The sequence below is a fragment of the Scomber scombrus genome, chromosome 6 (genome assembly GCF_963691925.1).
Source record: "Scomber scombrus chromosome 6, fScoSco1.1, whole genome shotgun sequence".
Lineage (NCBI taxonomy): Eukaryota > Metazoa > Chordata > Actinopteri > Scombriformes > Scombridae > Scomber > Scomber scombrus.
In genome coordinates this window covers 3,458,792-3,472,165 of record NC_084975.1, presented here as the reverse complement: position 1 = coordinate 3,472,165, position 13,374 = coordinate 3,458,792, and positions in this window count along the sequence as shown.

Below are 13,374 nucleotides of genomic sequence, written 5' to 3'. Positions count from 1 at the left end.
GGCACTCAACACATCACTTCCTCAAAACCTCAGCAATATATCAGCCAGGTAGGAAGGGGATCGAATGAAAGGTTCTCGAGATATGTGAAGAACCTACATACATACATACAGAGATTCCTTGCATTATATAGGGATTATGATTATTAGAGCTGGTTAAAGCGCCACTGCCAGCCATCAGCCGATTTTTCCCAGTGGTCACTCGCGGTATTGCAGTGAAAAAAACCCTGCGGCCCAAAAAGCATTTTCCGCATAGACCACCACTGTACAATTGGAGATCCATGGAGGTTTCATATTTGTAAAACCTTCCTTGAGCTGAGAGAAGCATTTTTAAAAAATCGGTGACGTCATCGCAACGTGAAGTCTGTGGGCTGACGGGGGATGTATACGATCCAGTGTAGGAAACACTACTGCATATTCAGTGGGCTGCATAACGTGCAAGTAAACCTGGAAACTAGAACACTTTTTTGGTGTATGCGCCAAATTGAGCAATTCTGATGGGACATGAAATATGTTATCTTCATAAAATAGTCTGGCTCATGTCTAAAGTATTCTTGTTTTTGCCAGACTTTGATCTGTATACAGTAGTAGGGGTGGGAATCTCTTAGTACCTCACGATTCGATTAAATTCTGATTCAGAGGGCTACGATTCGATTTTAAAAGGATTATTGACGCATCTATACTGTAGACTAAAATAAGTCAACAGTATAGATCTAGTAGGGTGAATCTCAGCTGCCTGTATGAGAGTAACAAACTGAGGTTGGAGTACAGTGCTGTTTATTATCGTGTCTCCAGCAGTGCAGAGCAGCCTCTCTGCTGTACTGTTAGCTTAGTACAGAGCAGCCTCTCTGCTGTACTGTTAGCTTAGTGCAGAGCAGCCTCTCTGCTGTACCGTTAGCTCAGTGCAGAGCAGCCTCTCTGCTGTACCGTTAGCTCAGTGTAGAGCAGCCTCTCTGCTGTATTGTTAGCTCAGTGCAGAGCAGCCCCTCTGCTGTACCGTTAGCTCAGTGTAGAGCAGCCTCTCTGCTGTAATGTTAGCTCAGTGCAGAGCAGCCTCTCTGCTGTACTGTTAGCTCAGTGCAGAGCAGCCCCTCTGCTGTACTGTTAGCTTAGTGCAGAGCAGCCCCTCTGCTGTACCGTTAGCTCAGTGTAGAGCAGCCTCTCTGCTGTAATGTTAGCTCAGTGCAGAGCAGCCCCTCTGCTGTACCGTTAGCTCAGTGCAGAGCAGCCTCTCTGCTGTACTGTTAGCTCCGGCACAAACATCACTGACCAACATGTTGAGCAGCTGCAGGGTTGTAGAGGAGAGACAGACTGAGCACTGAGTTATTTTCTTCACCTCAGAGTTTACGTTGTTTCATGCTGCAGTGTTTGTTGGTCAGAGACACAAAGTCATTAAAAACATTTTTCCAAACCAGAAAATATGACCGAAAGGGAATTCTGAACATCAGAAACCACAACATCTGAATACTAATGGTGGAGTTATTGATGTCAAAGAACCTGTCAAGTCCTCACAGATGTACCTGAGTGTAATTGTCATATTATGATAGGGAGAAATGGCACCTTCAGATATCTTATTTTGATAATATTACATGTACTCTGTCATTGTTGGAAACCGAGAAGACGTTGAGCCGTGAGGGAAAGATCTTTTATTAACGTAAGAGCAACTTTGATGTCGGAAATGATCTTCCTACCAGCAGAAAATGAACACATGAACATGATATACTGTGTTTTGCTGCTGCGCTGTAATTCCATAAATTATCAGTAAAAATATAATCGTTCATCCTGTCTGCAAAATACACATTGAAAAAAAGAGAGGAAGAACCAGTTCAGTTTGCAAGATATTAAATTAATTCAAATTGATTTTATTCCTGACAGAATAAATGTGTCGATTCACTACTTTAGATAAGTCGAGGTATTTTTAAGAGCTGGTTTCTCAGTTGTGATGCCAGGTCTTTGAACTGGGTTTAAATGGAACAAGCAGAGGCTGCATCTCCTCACAGCTTCTTCCAGGAAAAAGACCTTTAATCCCTGCAAAATTAAAGAACAAAAAAAATTCTGTATGTGTGTGTCCAACTTCTAAACTGTGCAGCCACATATTTTTCAAAATTCACGAAACAGAAACAGTAAAACAAATGAGCAGAATGTTGGATTCATACTACTTTTTTATTTTTCCCCTGATAGTCTCCTGATAATTTCATGCATATTGTCCCACAAGGAGCTATTTATTGTAATGTCTTATGTGTCAACTCACACACTTGTGGTTACACTCTCTACTTACAGTACTCGTGTAGTGCACAAATTTCGACAGGTAAGTAATTAAATAGATTTTTTTTTTTAAATTTTATTTAAATGAGAAAAATAATAGCGAATAAGAAAAAAGTTAGAGTCAGAGTGTTAAGATAGACTAAAAAGACACAAGAAAAGTAAAATAAAAGATGAAGTTTAATAAAGGACATGACGTCGATCTCCAGTCGCCTCAGAGAAGGTTAGACTTGATTGCACATTAGTCTGGTGGTTGATTGGTGTGATTCATGAAGGATTACTTGATTGCTTCGTACTGCTCTAGTTAACAAAGAATGATTTGACAGCAGTAATTCATTTCAAAAAATGTGGCCATGTTGGAAAAGGAAGGGGCCATCCCCAAACTGCTCCCACAAAGTTGGGAGCATGGATTGTCCAAAATCTCTTGGTATGCTGAAGCATTCAGAGTTGCTTTCACTGGAACTAAGGGGCTAAGCCCAGCTCCTGAAAAACAACCCCACACCATAATTCCCCCTCCACCAAACCTTAGACCTTAGATAAAAAAAGATTTTTAAAAAAGAAGAAAGTTTGGAAATCGGCCTGTAGTTGCGTAAGAAAAGAGGGTCCAAAATGGGATTTTTAAGCAGAGGATGGACAATGGCATGCTTAAGACTGTCAGGAAAGGAACCGGAGATCAGGGCACTGTTAAAAATGTGCAGAATAAATGAACTGACTGTGGGAAATATCTCCTTAAACAGCTTGGTGGGGATGATGTCTAATGAGCAGGAGGAAGGGTTCATGTGAGAAACTGTGTATTTCTACCTCAGATGATGGGTTGAAAGTGGTTGAAAAGGGCAGAGTTACTATGTTTAAATTGTGATTATAGAGGAAGCAGGATGGATTTGGGACCTGATATTCTGCACATTGCTGATGAAATGATCGAGAAATTGTCGACAGAGTTTAACGTCCGATTTAGGAGAAGAGGTGGGGTTTTTATGAGTCACAGAGTTGATTACTCTGACGAGAACTTTGCGATTGTGATTGTTCCTGGAAAAGATGTCTGTAAAATAAACTGATCTGGCGTCCTTAACTGCATTCTGGTAGGTTATCATTAGGTTCTTGAGGGTAATATGGGCGGATTCATACTTGTTGGCCTTCCATTGTCGTTCAACTTTCCTGCAGAGTCTTTTGAGTGCTCGGGTGTGATCATTGAGCCAGGAGATGTTATCTGATTTTTGTTGTGTATATCATTTCTACTGGTGGCTCTTATTTGAAGCAGCACAGTTCAGGGTGACTTCCTTTGATGCACATGGACGACAGCGTCCCATCTAGTGCTAGTCTGTTTCTACACTCTGTTTTGTGCAGTCCAGTTGTTGAGAAGACTCGTTCTGCATCAGCATTAGAGTGAGGTAAGCATAAAACAAGCTGTGCCACCTTCCCCAAGTCTGGGGAACTGTTCTTTACCACTCTCTCTTTCTCTCTCTGTCCATATTCTTCAGTGACAGCCCTCTTCTCCTCTCTGCTTCAGGTTGATTATCTGCTTTTCACTTATCGTTCTGGACTGCCTTTATAGAGGAAGACAGCAAGCAACACACCAGTGAGATAATTCCAGTAATTGAGTCCAAATGGCTGGCAGCTGGGCAGGAAGGGCAATCTCCACTCCCAGATCATACATGGGCGTGGTTTGTTTCACACACACAAAAACACAACTACATCAAGTGTAGGAAGATTACATGCTGCAGGTTCTTGAAACACCCAGTGGCCTGTTTTACTCTTCCAACAACAGCTGATGATGGTTTGGGGCTCCTCTCCATGCTTGCAATGTCCTTAAAATAGGCCCATAGGACAGGGTAACTATCACATGCAATCTACAAAAAAAAGAGTTTGGTAATATGCATAACAAATAAAACCTGCTGATAAAGCTTTAATTTAGAACTCCTCTTTGTTTTATCATGCACATATGGTAGCCATCGGGCACCATAGAGATCAGACAGCCTCAGTACCTTTCCTCCAGGGCCTCAGCAATCTGGTGATGCTCTCTGAGAGCCTTGGGGAGAATAGTGGTACAAGTTATATAAAGTATCAGTGTATTCTGAAGCTGGGCCATATTTGGATTCTCTTGAACTACTTTAGTCACACCCAGCTCCAGGCGATGGGCTACGCAGTGTATGAAAATGAGGTATGGCATGTCCCTCAGAAGCTGAGCTGCCACCCCGTTCCTGCATCCCACATTGACTGCTGGTCCATGGCTGCCAAATCCCACTAGCCTGTCCCTCCAGTCTACAATGCCAGCTTCTTCAAAATGCTTTGAAGCAAAGCACAAAAACAACAAGACAGTTGAGCACCATACATTAAAAGTTATGTAACCATGTAGGGTATAAAAACAAGTGAATTGGAGCACACTATCTGTATTTGGAGGCGGAAGATACTGATGCAAAAACAAACTGAATCGGTCTCACTTTCTGCAGTCCAGTTTTATAATCAGTGAAAACACTCATGCACAGTTAATCTACAACCATTCCACATTTCATGCATAAATGGCATCCAGCATCTTAGAAGCATTTCCTTGTGGCCCTTAATCTACCATGAAGTGGACATAGGTAGCTTCATTTTCAATGCTGCCAGCATCGGTCGCCCCATCAATCATAATGCAGATGTGCTTGGCTTTCCTCAACTTCTCCATGAGCTTTTCCCTCTCCACATCATACATTTTACAAGTGAAGCTGCAAAGAAAAAAATCAGTCTTTTTACACTTGTCTAGTACTGCACACAAAACCTTATTTGGTTACTGTATTTGTGTTCATTTTGGCTGCGTGTGACATACTGAGTACAAGTAGTCTATCCTGTTAATGAGCCAATGAAGCAAGAAATTGAGTGAAGAATAGCTCCTGCTTTGCAATGTAGTACGCTGTGTGCATAACATTTTTCATTGCATTAGACAAGGCCTGCCCCATTTGTTTGCACTCCTTGGACTACAGCTGGTTCGACAGCATGATGATATTTTGCCCTCTTAACAACAGCAGTGTTTTCCATTACACAGCACAAAAAGTAAATCAAAATACTATGAAGTCTAAATGATCCACTGAACAAAGACGAGGTGAGTGAAAAATATGATTGCATCCAAAATGACCTGGATGTGTTCATATGGATGTCAGGGTGTGGTATATATGTGTGTATTGAAACATAAATGTGTGTGTTTGAGTGTGTAAACGTAAATGTGTGTATGTACAGCTAAAATTGGATAATTTGTATTATTTATGGCATTATGTCTAAATCTCTCTCTCTCTCTCTTACAAACACACAAACACACATGCAACCACTTTCTCTCATGCATCTACATGCACGTGCATGTTGTCAGACTCAATAGAATATAATATATAACACTTCAAACATGCAGTACATTTACTGTACAGTTACAGTCAGTTATTGAACACAAGCAAATATTCACATTTCGAGAATAGAATAGAATATATCTTTATTGTCATTGTACATGTACAACAAAATTGAAAACAATCATTGGTGCCATACGTTACGTCATCAAAAACTGTTGCAAATTAACTTTCTGTCACTTGATTAATCATTTCAGCTCTAGAGTACAACTATGTTATACACACTGAACTTGATTACCTGCCTCATCTATGCATCCATTCCTCATATACTCAGTTATATCCCACTATCCGTTAGATTTCTAATCTAACAATAGGGGTCAACAGCAGCCCAACAACAGACTTCAGTCCTATCATCCCACATGTTAAAACAGCCATGTAAACAGATCATTAATACTGATGCTTCTGCAAAATACCACATTAGTGGTAAGAGCTATCAGCTATTAATGTACTCTGCTGCCATCATCACATATATTGTTAATGGACGTTTCAGCCCACAGTTAACACATATCCACATATTTCCACTATGATGAATCAAAACAACTGCAATATAAACACTGGGAATAATTCACATACACATGAATCTGCTAGTTGTGTTATTTGTCTCTATGTTAACAGTGCTAACAGTACAGCAGAGAGGCTGCTCTGCACTGAGTTCATATCTGCTTTTATAGTAAAGAAATGTCTACCTCAGAATAAGGTTAACTTTGGCTTTTTATTTCACCAGTCAGAGGCTCAATGAAAGGAAAACTTTAACAGAAGACAATGTGCACATGAAGTCGCTGAAGTCAACAGGAACAGAAAATCCCGAAGCAGCAAGGGGACTTAAGAAGACATAAAACTGTCAGGAATGCTGCTGCCAACCGCTGAGTCTGCTTCACAAACAACAATGATAAAAAAAGAAAGCAAACTCAGGAGGATTTACAGTCCATGTCTGAGGGAAGGTTGCACTGCTCATATGTTGATATTTCTGCTGTTTTCTGTCACATTCTAGTCAACAAATGAGTTATTTTTAATGTAAAAATGTGTCTCATTCCCTCTGAATGAGATTCACTAGAAACAGGGACTGTGAGGTGTGTTCACAGACACCACGTTTATCTGAACTCTGCAGTGTAGTTCGTGGAAAACCAATGATTTAGGTAAATACAGCCTTAATAAAAGATCCATTCAGACAGGATGAACATTACAGGAGGAGGTGGGGTGTGAAATATTCCCTGTGCTTCTCTGTATTTGAATTAATGGCTTCAGGCGGCATTTTAACCAGGGTGAAATGACAGCATCCAGCCAGAAACCTGGAGGGGCGCCAGAGAGTTGAAGGTGAGGCAAAGATGCTGTAAATTATTAACTTATAAACATAAGTACAAAGTCAAGAGGTAGTGATACACAACAAACTAGTGAAGCTGTAAACAGACAAACAGCTTTCCTGCACATCCCATACAGCATCTCGCCTGCTCGGCTGAGCGAGGGGAGAGACGCCGCACATTTCATCCGCCGGGGCGGCTTCTTGATTTTCACTCAATGTTGTTTGTCTCTCTCTCTCTCTATCCCTCCCTCCCTTTCTCACTCACTCCCTCTCAACCCCAACCGGTTGAAGCAGATGGGAACCGGGGCAGCTTCTTGAGCCGGCGGGCCCGGAAGGTCCCGGCGAGCGGCCGCATGCCGAATGACATCCGGCAGCTCCTTAACCAGCCCGCCGATCGACGGCAGGGTGGTGGTGGGAAGGGAACCTGGGATCCCCATCTCAGGTTCCCCCGGGGTGGCACATCCTCCCTCGGCGTGCTCCAGGTCTTCCGGCTGGAAGAGGGGAGCGACAGAAGAACCAGCATGGGAGGACTGCGCAGGTGCGCGAGGGTTAAACCCAATAGCGATAGTCTATACCATATAGAATCAATCCATTAACTTAAATAAAGATCATGTTTGGACAGCTAGTCCCTTGATGTGTCTTTCCGGCTGGAAGAAGGGAGCGACAGAAGAACCGTCATGGGAGGACTCGTCCGAGTCAGAGACATCAAGCGGGTCCAGGACCTTCAAAGCTTCCTCCACGGAGTATGTCTCTCGCAGAGGCCAGACGTCGTCCGCTGCTGCAGTGAAGAAATCAACCCGCCACTGCTTCTCTGCAGGACGAAGGAGCGCGCAGTAAGGACAGGAGGACCGTGGGGTCTGCTGAGCTCCCAGCCAGACCTTGCAGCGGGTGTGGAGGTCGAAGCTGAGGACGCGACCATCCGAGCAGGACAGACACGGCCTGTCGTCCCCCGAGGAGGCTACAGTCGCCGCCGACATGGTGAGTTATCCACTTATTACTGAAGATCTTCTTCTCAATTAGTTCTCAAGACTTGCAGCTTGGTGGCTGAAAGAAAATGGGAGCTGATTGTAGGTCAGCACGGTTATTTATACACCGTGTAGGTGGGGCCCCCCGTCTGGGGCGTTGACTATTTTTTCTCAGGACTGCGCAGGTGCGCGAGGGATAAACCCAATAGCGATAGCTCTTAGAGGACGTAGCCTATACGATATAGAATCAATCCATTAACTTAAATAAAGATCATGTTTGCAATGCTAGTCTCTTGATGTGTCTTAAAGGGAAATCCTCATTTGTTTTGTTTTTATTGCATTTTACATTTTATGTTTTATGTATGGGCTATTTGAGCTTATATTCATTCATTCAGTTTTTAGCCTGCACATAAATTGTTGAGTAATCAGGTGGATGCATTAACGTCCGGGTCCCATGATGTATGGGTCCTGATAGACAAGGCCATGTGTGCTGCTGTCAACATATTATTTATGCTCCTATTATTTTCAATCAATGTTGTTTGTCTCTCTCTCTCTCCCTCCCTCTCTCACTCCCTCTCAACCCCAACCGGTTGAAGCAGATGGTCGCCCATCTAGAGTTCGGTTCTGCTTGAAGTTTGTTCTCGTTAAAGGAGAGTTTTTCCTTGCTCCTGTCACCAAGTCCTGCTCATGGGGGAATGATTTAAATTTAAATCTTTAAATTAAATGAAAGAGAGCACTCTAGATCTGCTCTATGTGTAAAGTGCCTTGAGATGACTTCTGTTATGATTTGGCGCTATATAAATAAAGATTGATTGATTGATAAATGTAAGAGTTTGCAGAGCCAAGAAAACATTATTAGGATGCTGCAACTAGGAACCATAAGCATCTGTACCATGTTGAGATTTCACAGATGAGGAGACAGATGGAGTGACATCACACCTACCTGAACAAGCAGTATTGAAACATGCAGCGCCGCTTGTAGGGCTCTTGACCTTAGAGCTCGTGCTGCCACCCCAGCGTTGTCAATTTGTAAACACAACATCCGAGCATCTGCTGCTGCTCACTTCTTCGCTTTGATTTGACACAACAAACAGGACTGGAGGAGGAATGGTGTATGAGGAAGAAAAGGAAGCAGGGAGAGAGAGGCAGTATCTCAGTATTTACTCTCATTCATTCTTTTTGCGATATTATGCTTCATACATTATGTGCCGCAGCGATCATTAGCTTGCCTTGATCAGAGGTTTATCAGATGGCTGAGACCACGCTGGTCCAGCTGCACATTGAATATGATCCGTAATTACAGAGAGAAGACACTTCTACAATATACACATCAGAGAGATGATTTAGATTATTTTGGACTGTAAGAGGTTTCGTTACTTTCTGTTGAAACATGAAGAACAGAAAAGAGTTTAAAGTTTCTTTACTGAATAACCCAACAGAGACCTGCATCATGTCTGCTCACCCTCTAATTATAAAGCTGCTGATATATTTATGACATTCGTCCCACCGCTGTTAAAAAAAACATATTTATAGTCTTAAGGATGCCAGTCAAGAAAAACACAGAATGACAAAGCCGTAGTTTACCTTAACACAGTATTTTGTAGATGGGCATTTGTATATTTGATATGTTGACACAAGTTGAATATAAAATGTGTTATTGAGTTCTGCAGCGTTTAACCCAGGCAGGGAGTTCCAGTCCTCTGAAATGAGGCCAACGCGGAAGTAACTTAAAACTGCATTCTATCAAAAGGCCACCAGGGGGCGACCGTTTTTGTGTCAAAAGGACTTCCGTCTCTATACAAGTCAATGGAGAATTCACCAACTTCTCACTTAATTTCTAACCTCAGTAAACATTTTCAAAATGTGTTTATGGTCTCAATCGCTAGTTTAAAGCCTTCTTCAATGCAGTGTGATTTTCATTTGTGAAATTTTGGCCTCCCTGATTTTATATTTGACGATAAAGCAGGGTATGCATTAGGGCGTGGCTACGTCGTGATTGACAAGTTGATTGATTTACAGTTTTCTCCGGAGTTTTGTGGTTATAGTTAGTCGTAACAGCTAACTTGGTTAGCATCACCAGGTTGCCAGTGTAGACTGTGGTAGGTAGGCGTGCAATTTCCTCGAGATCCAGCCCTCGCAACCTCCCCCACTCCGTCCTCATGCTCCTCCTGATGCCCATATAAGTCGAATCCGTGTTCTTTTTTTCCCGACATGCACCTCAAATTTTCAAGATGGCGCTGCTCAGATCCGAAACTATTGGCTTCAAAACAGCAGTCCGCAAACCAATGGGTGACGTCAAGGCTGTTACGTCCATTATATATACAGTCTATGGTTTAACCAGAAAACTGACACGTGACATAAGTGGTGGCACTAAAGTTATGATTGCATGAAACAAGAAGAGAAAGCTGATCTTTCATATGGCTTCAAATACACTCAAAACAATCATGCTGAGCCGTTTGAGAAGCTCTAATTCAGACAGGAATAGGAGTACTGTTACCCCCTGAAACTCAGTTACTGACTCGCAGTTGGTTTAAAATTTATCGGCACTTGAATAAAAAAGGGAGTGAGATTAGCAGAGCAGAAAATATGATTTTGGTGTAATTCATGGTCACCCTGCAGCCTCTACCATCTGCGTCAGTGTTTGACTGACAGCTGAATCTCTCACAGCTGACAGGAGAGCAAAGAGGCCGCACTGACGAGAGCGATAACGTCTACTCAAATTTAACTACAACTATGCTTGATACTCTAAGTGCAATAAAATCATTCAGCTGCTTTGCCAGCAGTCTATCATCCGCCACCAGCATGGTTCACCCAATCAGTGCACTCATTAAAATGTTATGAACATGCTAAAACTGACTGCATGTAGCTTAAAGGTCAGCCTAATTAGCCACATATCTTGAAATTTGGATAATTCTTGTAGACCTAATGGCTGAGATGGCAGCCTCTCCTCCTTCTAAGTTTAAAAGTTTATTTAAAGCAAATATACAACTTTTTAGAGTCAAAGTCCCTCTTTTTGTTACTATACTTCCATCACAGCTCAACAGGGAAACACTAAGAGGGAATTTGATGCTAAAAAGACTGTAAATGTGTCAGATATCACTTGATATGACTAACTCACACTGATGAAGCTCAATAGAAGCTGATCATCTACTTTATAATGACTGTGTGGAAACACTGGATTTAGTCCTCCATCACTTTGAAAGCACATTTGAAGGAGATCTTTTATTAGTCAGTATGAACAGGAGGAATGATTACAGAGAGGAATGACTGCTGGTTTAAGACTCTTGACACACTCACTGCTCATATGGAAACCCGACTGCTGGTTTAACAGACAGATTTCACTCAGAATGAACTTGTTATAGAGATAGATATGTGAGGGTTACCATGGACACCAGAGATGTAACTGTCCTCACTTTGCTGCACAGCATTGTTGATATTCCCAATCCTCTCTTCATTAGAATCAGTAACACCTGACCCGTCAGCATCTCCTGAGATCTTATCAGGCCACTCAGTCGTATTGATATCGATTTCTCATTCCTCCTCCTTATCAAAGACTCGGCACAGCCGCTCCGCTATCGTCCTCAACCTCGACCCAAATGCCACGGTTATTATCCTGCGGACATTCTGTACTCTGGGAGACAGTGCTTAACCCATCCAGGCCAGACCAGATAATGAGAGAGAGCGAGCAAGCAAGGTGAGTCGATACTGATCCGGTCTGAAAAAAGAAACTCTCTGTGTTGGAAGTTGGGAAAGGATTAGTAAAAGTGTCCATTTTCTGGTGAGAGAGAAATGATTCATGCTTTAAGTTGATCTGCTGCTGACTGATGCAGCACAGAAAAAAACTCTGCAAATGGTGCAGAATTCAGTCGCTGCAGGCTCAGAGCAAAGATCAGATAAACTCATCAGCTGAGTCGAATGTTATAGCCGATTTGAAAATTTGACCAATTTCACATCAGGAAATGGTGAGCTCCAGATGTGTTTAGTTACACTTCACTGACTTACAGACTTGTGGAGTCTTAATCCTCCTGTTGTCCTCGAGTCAAGGAAGGAAGGAAGGGAGGAAGGAGGAAGGAAGGAAGGGAGGGAGGAAGAAGGAAGGAAAGGAAGGAGGAAGGAAGGGAGGGAGGAAGGAAAGAAGGGAGGAAAGGAGGGAGGAAAAAGGAAGGAAAGGAGGGAGGAAGGAGGAAGGAAATGAGGCAGGGAGGAAGAAGGAAGGAAAGGAGGGAGGAAGGAAGAAGGAAGGAAAGAAGAAGGAAGGGAGGAAGAAGGAAAGGAGGAAGGAAGGAAAGAAGGGAGGAAGGAGGGAAGGAAGGGAGGAAGAAGGAAGGAAAGGAAGGAAAGAAGGGAGGAAGAAGGAAGGAAAGAAGGGAGGAAGAAGGAAGGAAGAAGGAAGGAAAGAAGGGAGGAAGAAGGAAGGAAAGGAGGGAGGAAGAAGGAAGGGAGGAAGAAGGAAAGGAGGGAGGAAGGAAGGAAAGAAGGGAGGAAGGAAAGGAGGAAGAAGGAAGGAAAGGAGGGAGGAAGGAAGGAAAGAAGGGAGGAAGGAAAGGAGGAAGGGAGGAAGAAGGAAGGAAAGGAGGGAGGAAGGAAAGAAGGGAGGAAGAAGGGAGGAAGAAGGAAGGAAGAAGGAAGGAAAGGAGGGAGGAAGGAAGGAAAGAAGGGAGGAAGGAGGGAAGGAAGGAAAGGAGGAAGGAAGGGAGGAAAGGGAGGAATGAAGGACAGAAGGAAGGAAGAAAGGGGGATAGAGGAAGGAAAAAAAGAGAAGGATGGAGGGAGGAGGGAAGGACAGATGGAAGGAGGGAAGGGAGGAAAGAAGGAACAGTCAAAACAGACGGGGTCAATTTGACCCGGGAGGACGACACAAAGGTTAAAGTACTCTGGTGCTTTAATAGACAGTAAACTCAGCATATTTTGGGTTTGAGTTTGCTCTGTCTGACTTAATTCTTCCTTTGCTGTCAAACAGAAACGCTTTCTCTATATGTGGTAAATGCAGCAACATTACTGTCAAAGTCTCTTCTGTCTGACGAAGAAACAGCGGTTAAAGAAAACCACTAATGATGCCAACTCTGGTTTATCGTTTTTTTGCAGAATGCTTTAAAATTGGCCAAAACACTGCAACTCATCATATATAGAGAATAAAGTTTCCCTTAAGTGCAAAAACTAAGTTTCCTGTCATAATTAATGAGACCTTGACCTGGAACATTTTTGATTATGTCATTAAAAAGTAACCATGTCTATTGGTGTAGAGAGGTGTGAGAAAATCATCATCATACCCTTATTATTATTCTTTAATATTATTCTTTTTGATTTATTTTTACTCTTCATATTGCAGTATTATCAGGGTGAGCACATTTTTCCTTCTACAAAGAAACTCAACTCCTCATGAATGTCTCCCTAGATTGATGGAGCTGCTATTCTCACTGGGTTAAATTTTCACTTTCCTTAAAGTCTTTCAGAGCTTATTCCAACATGGCTTTAATCTTGG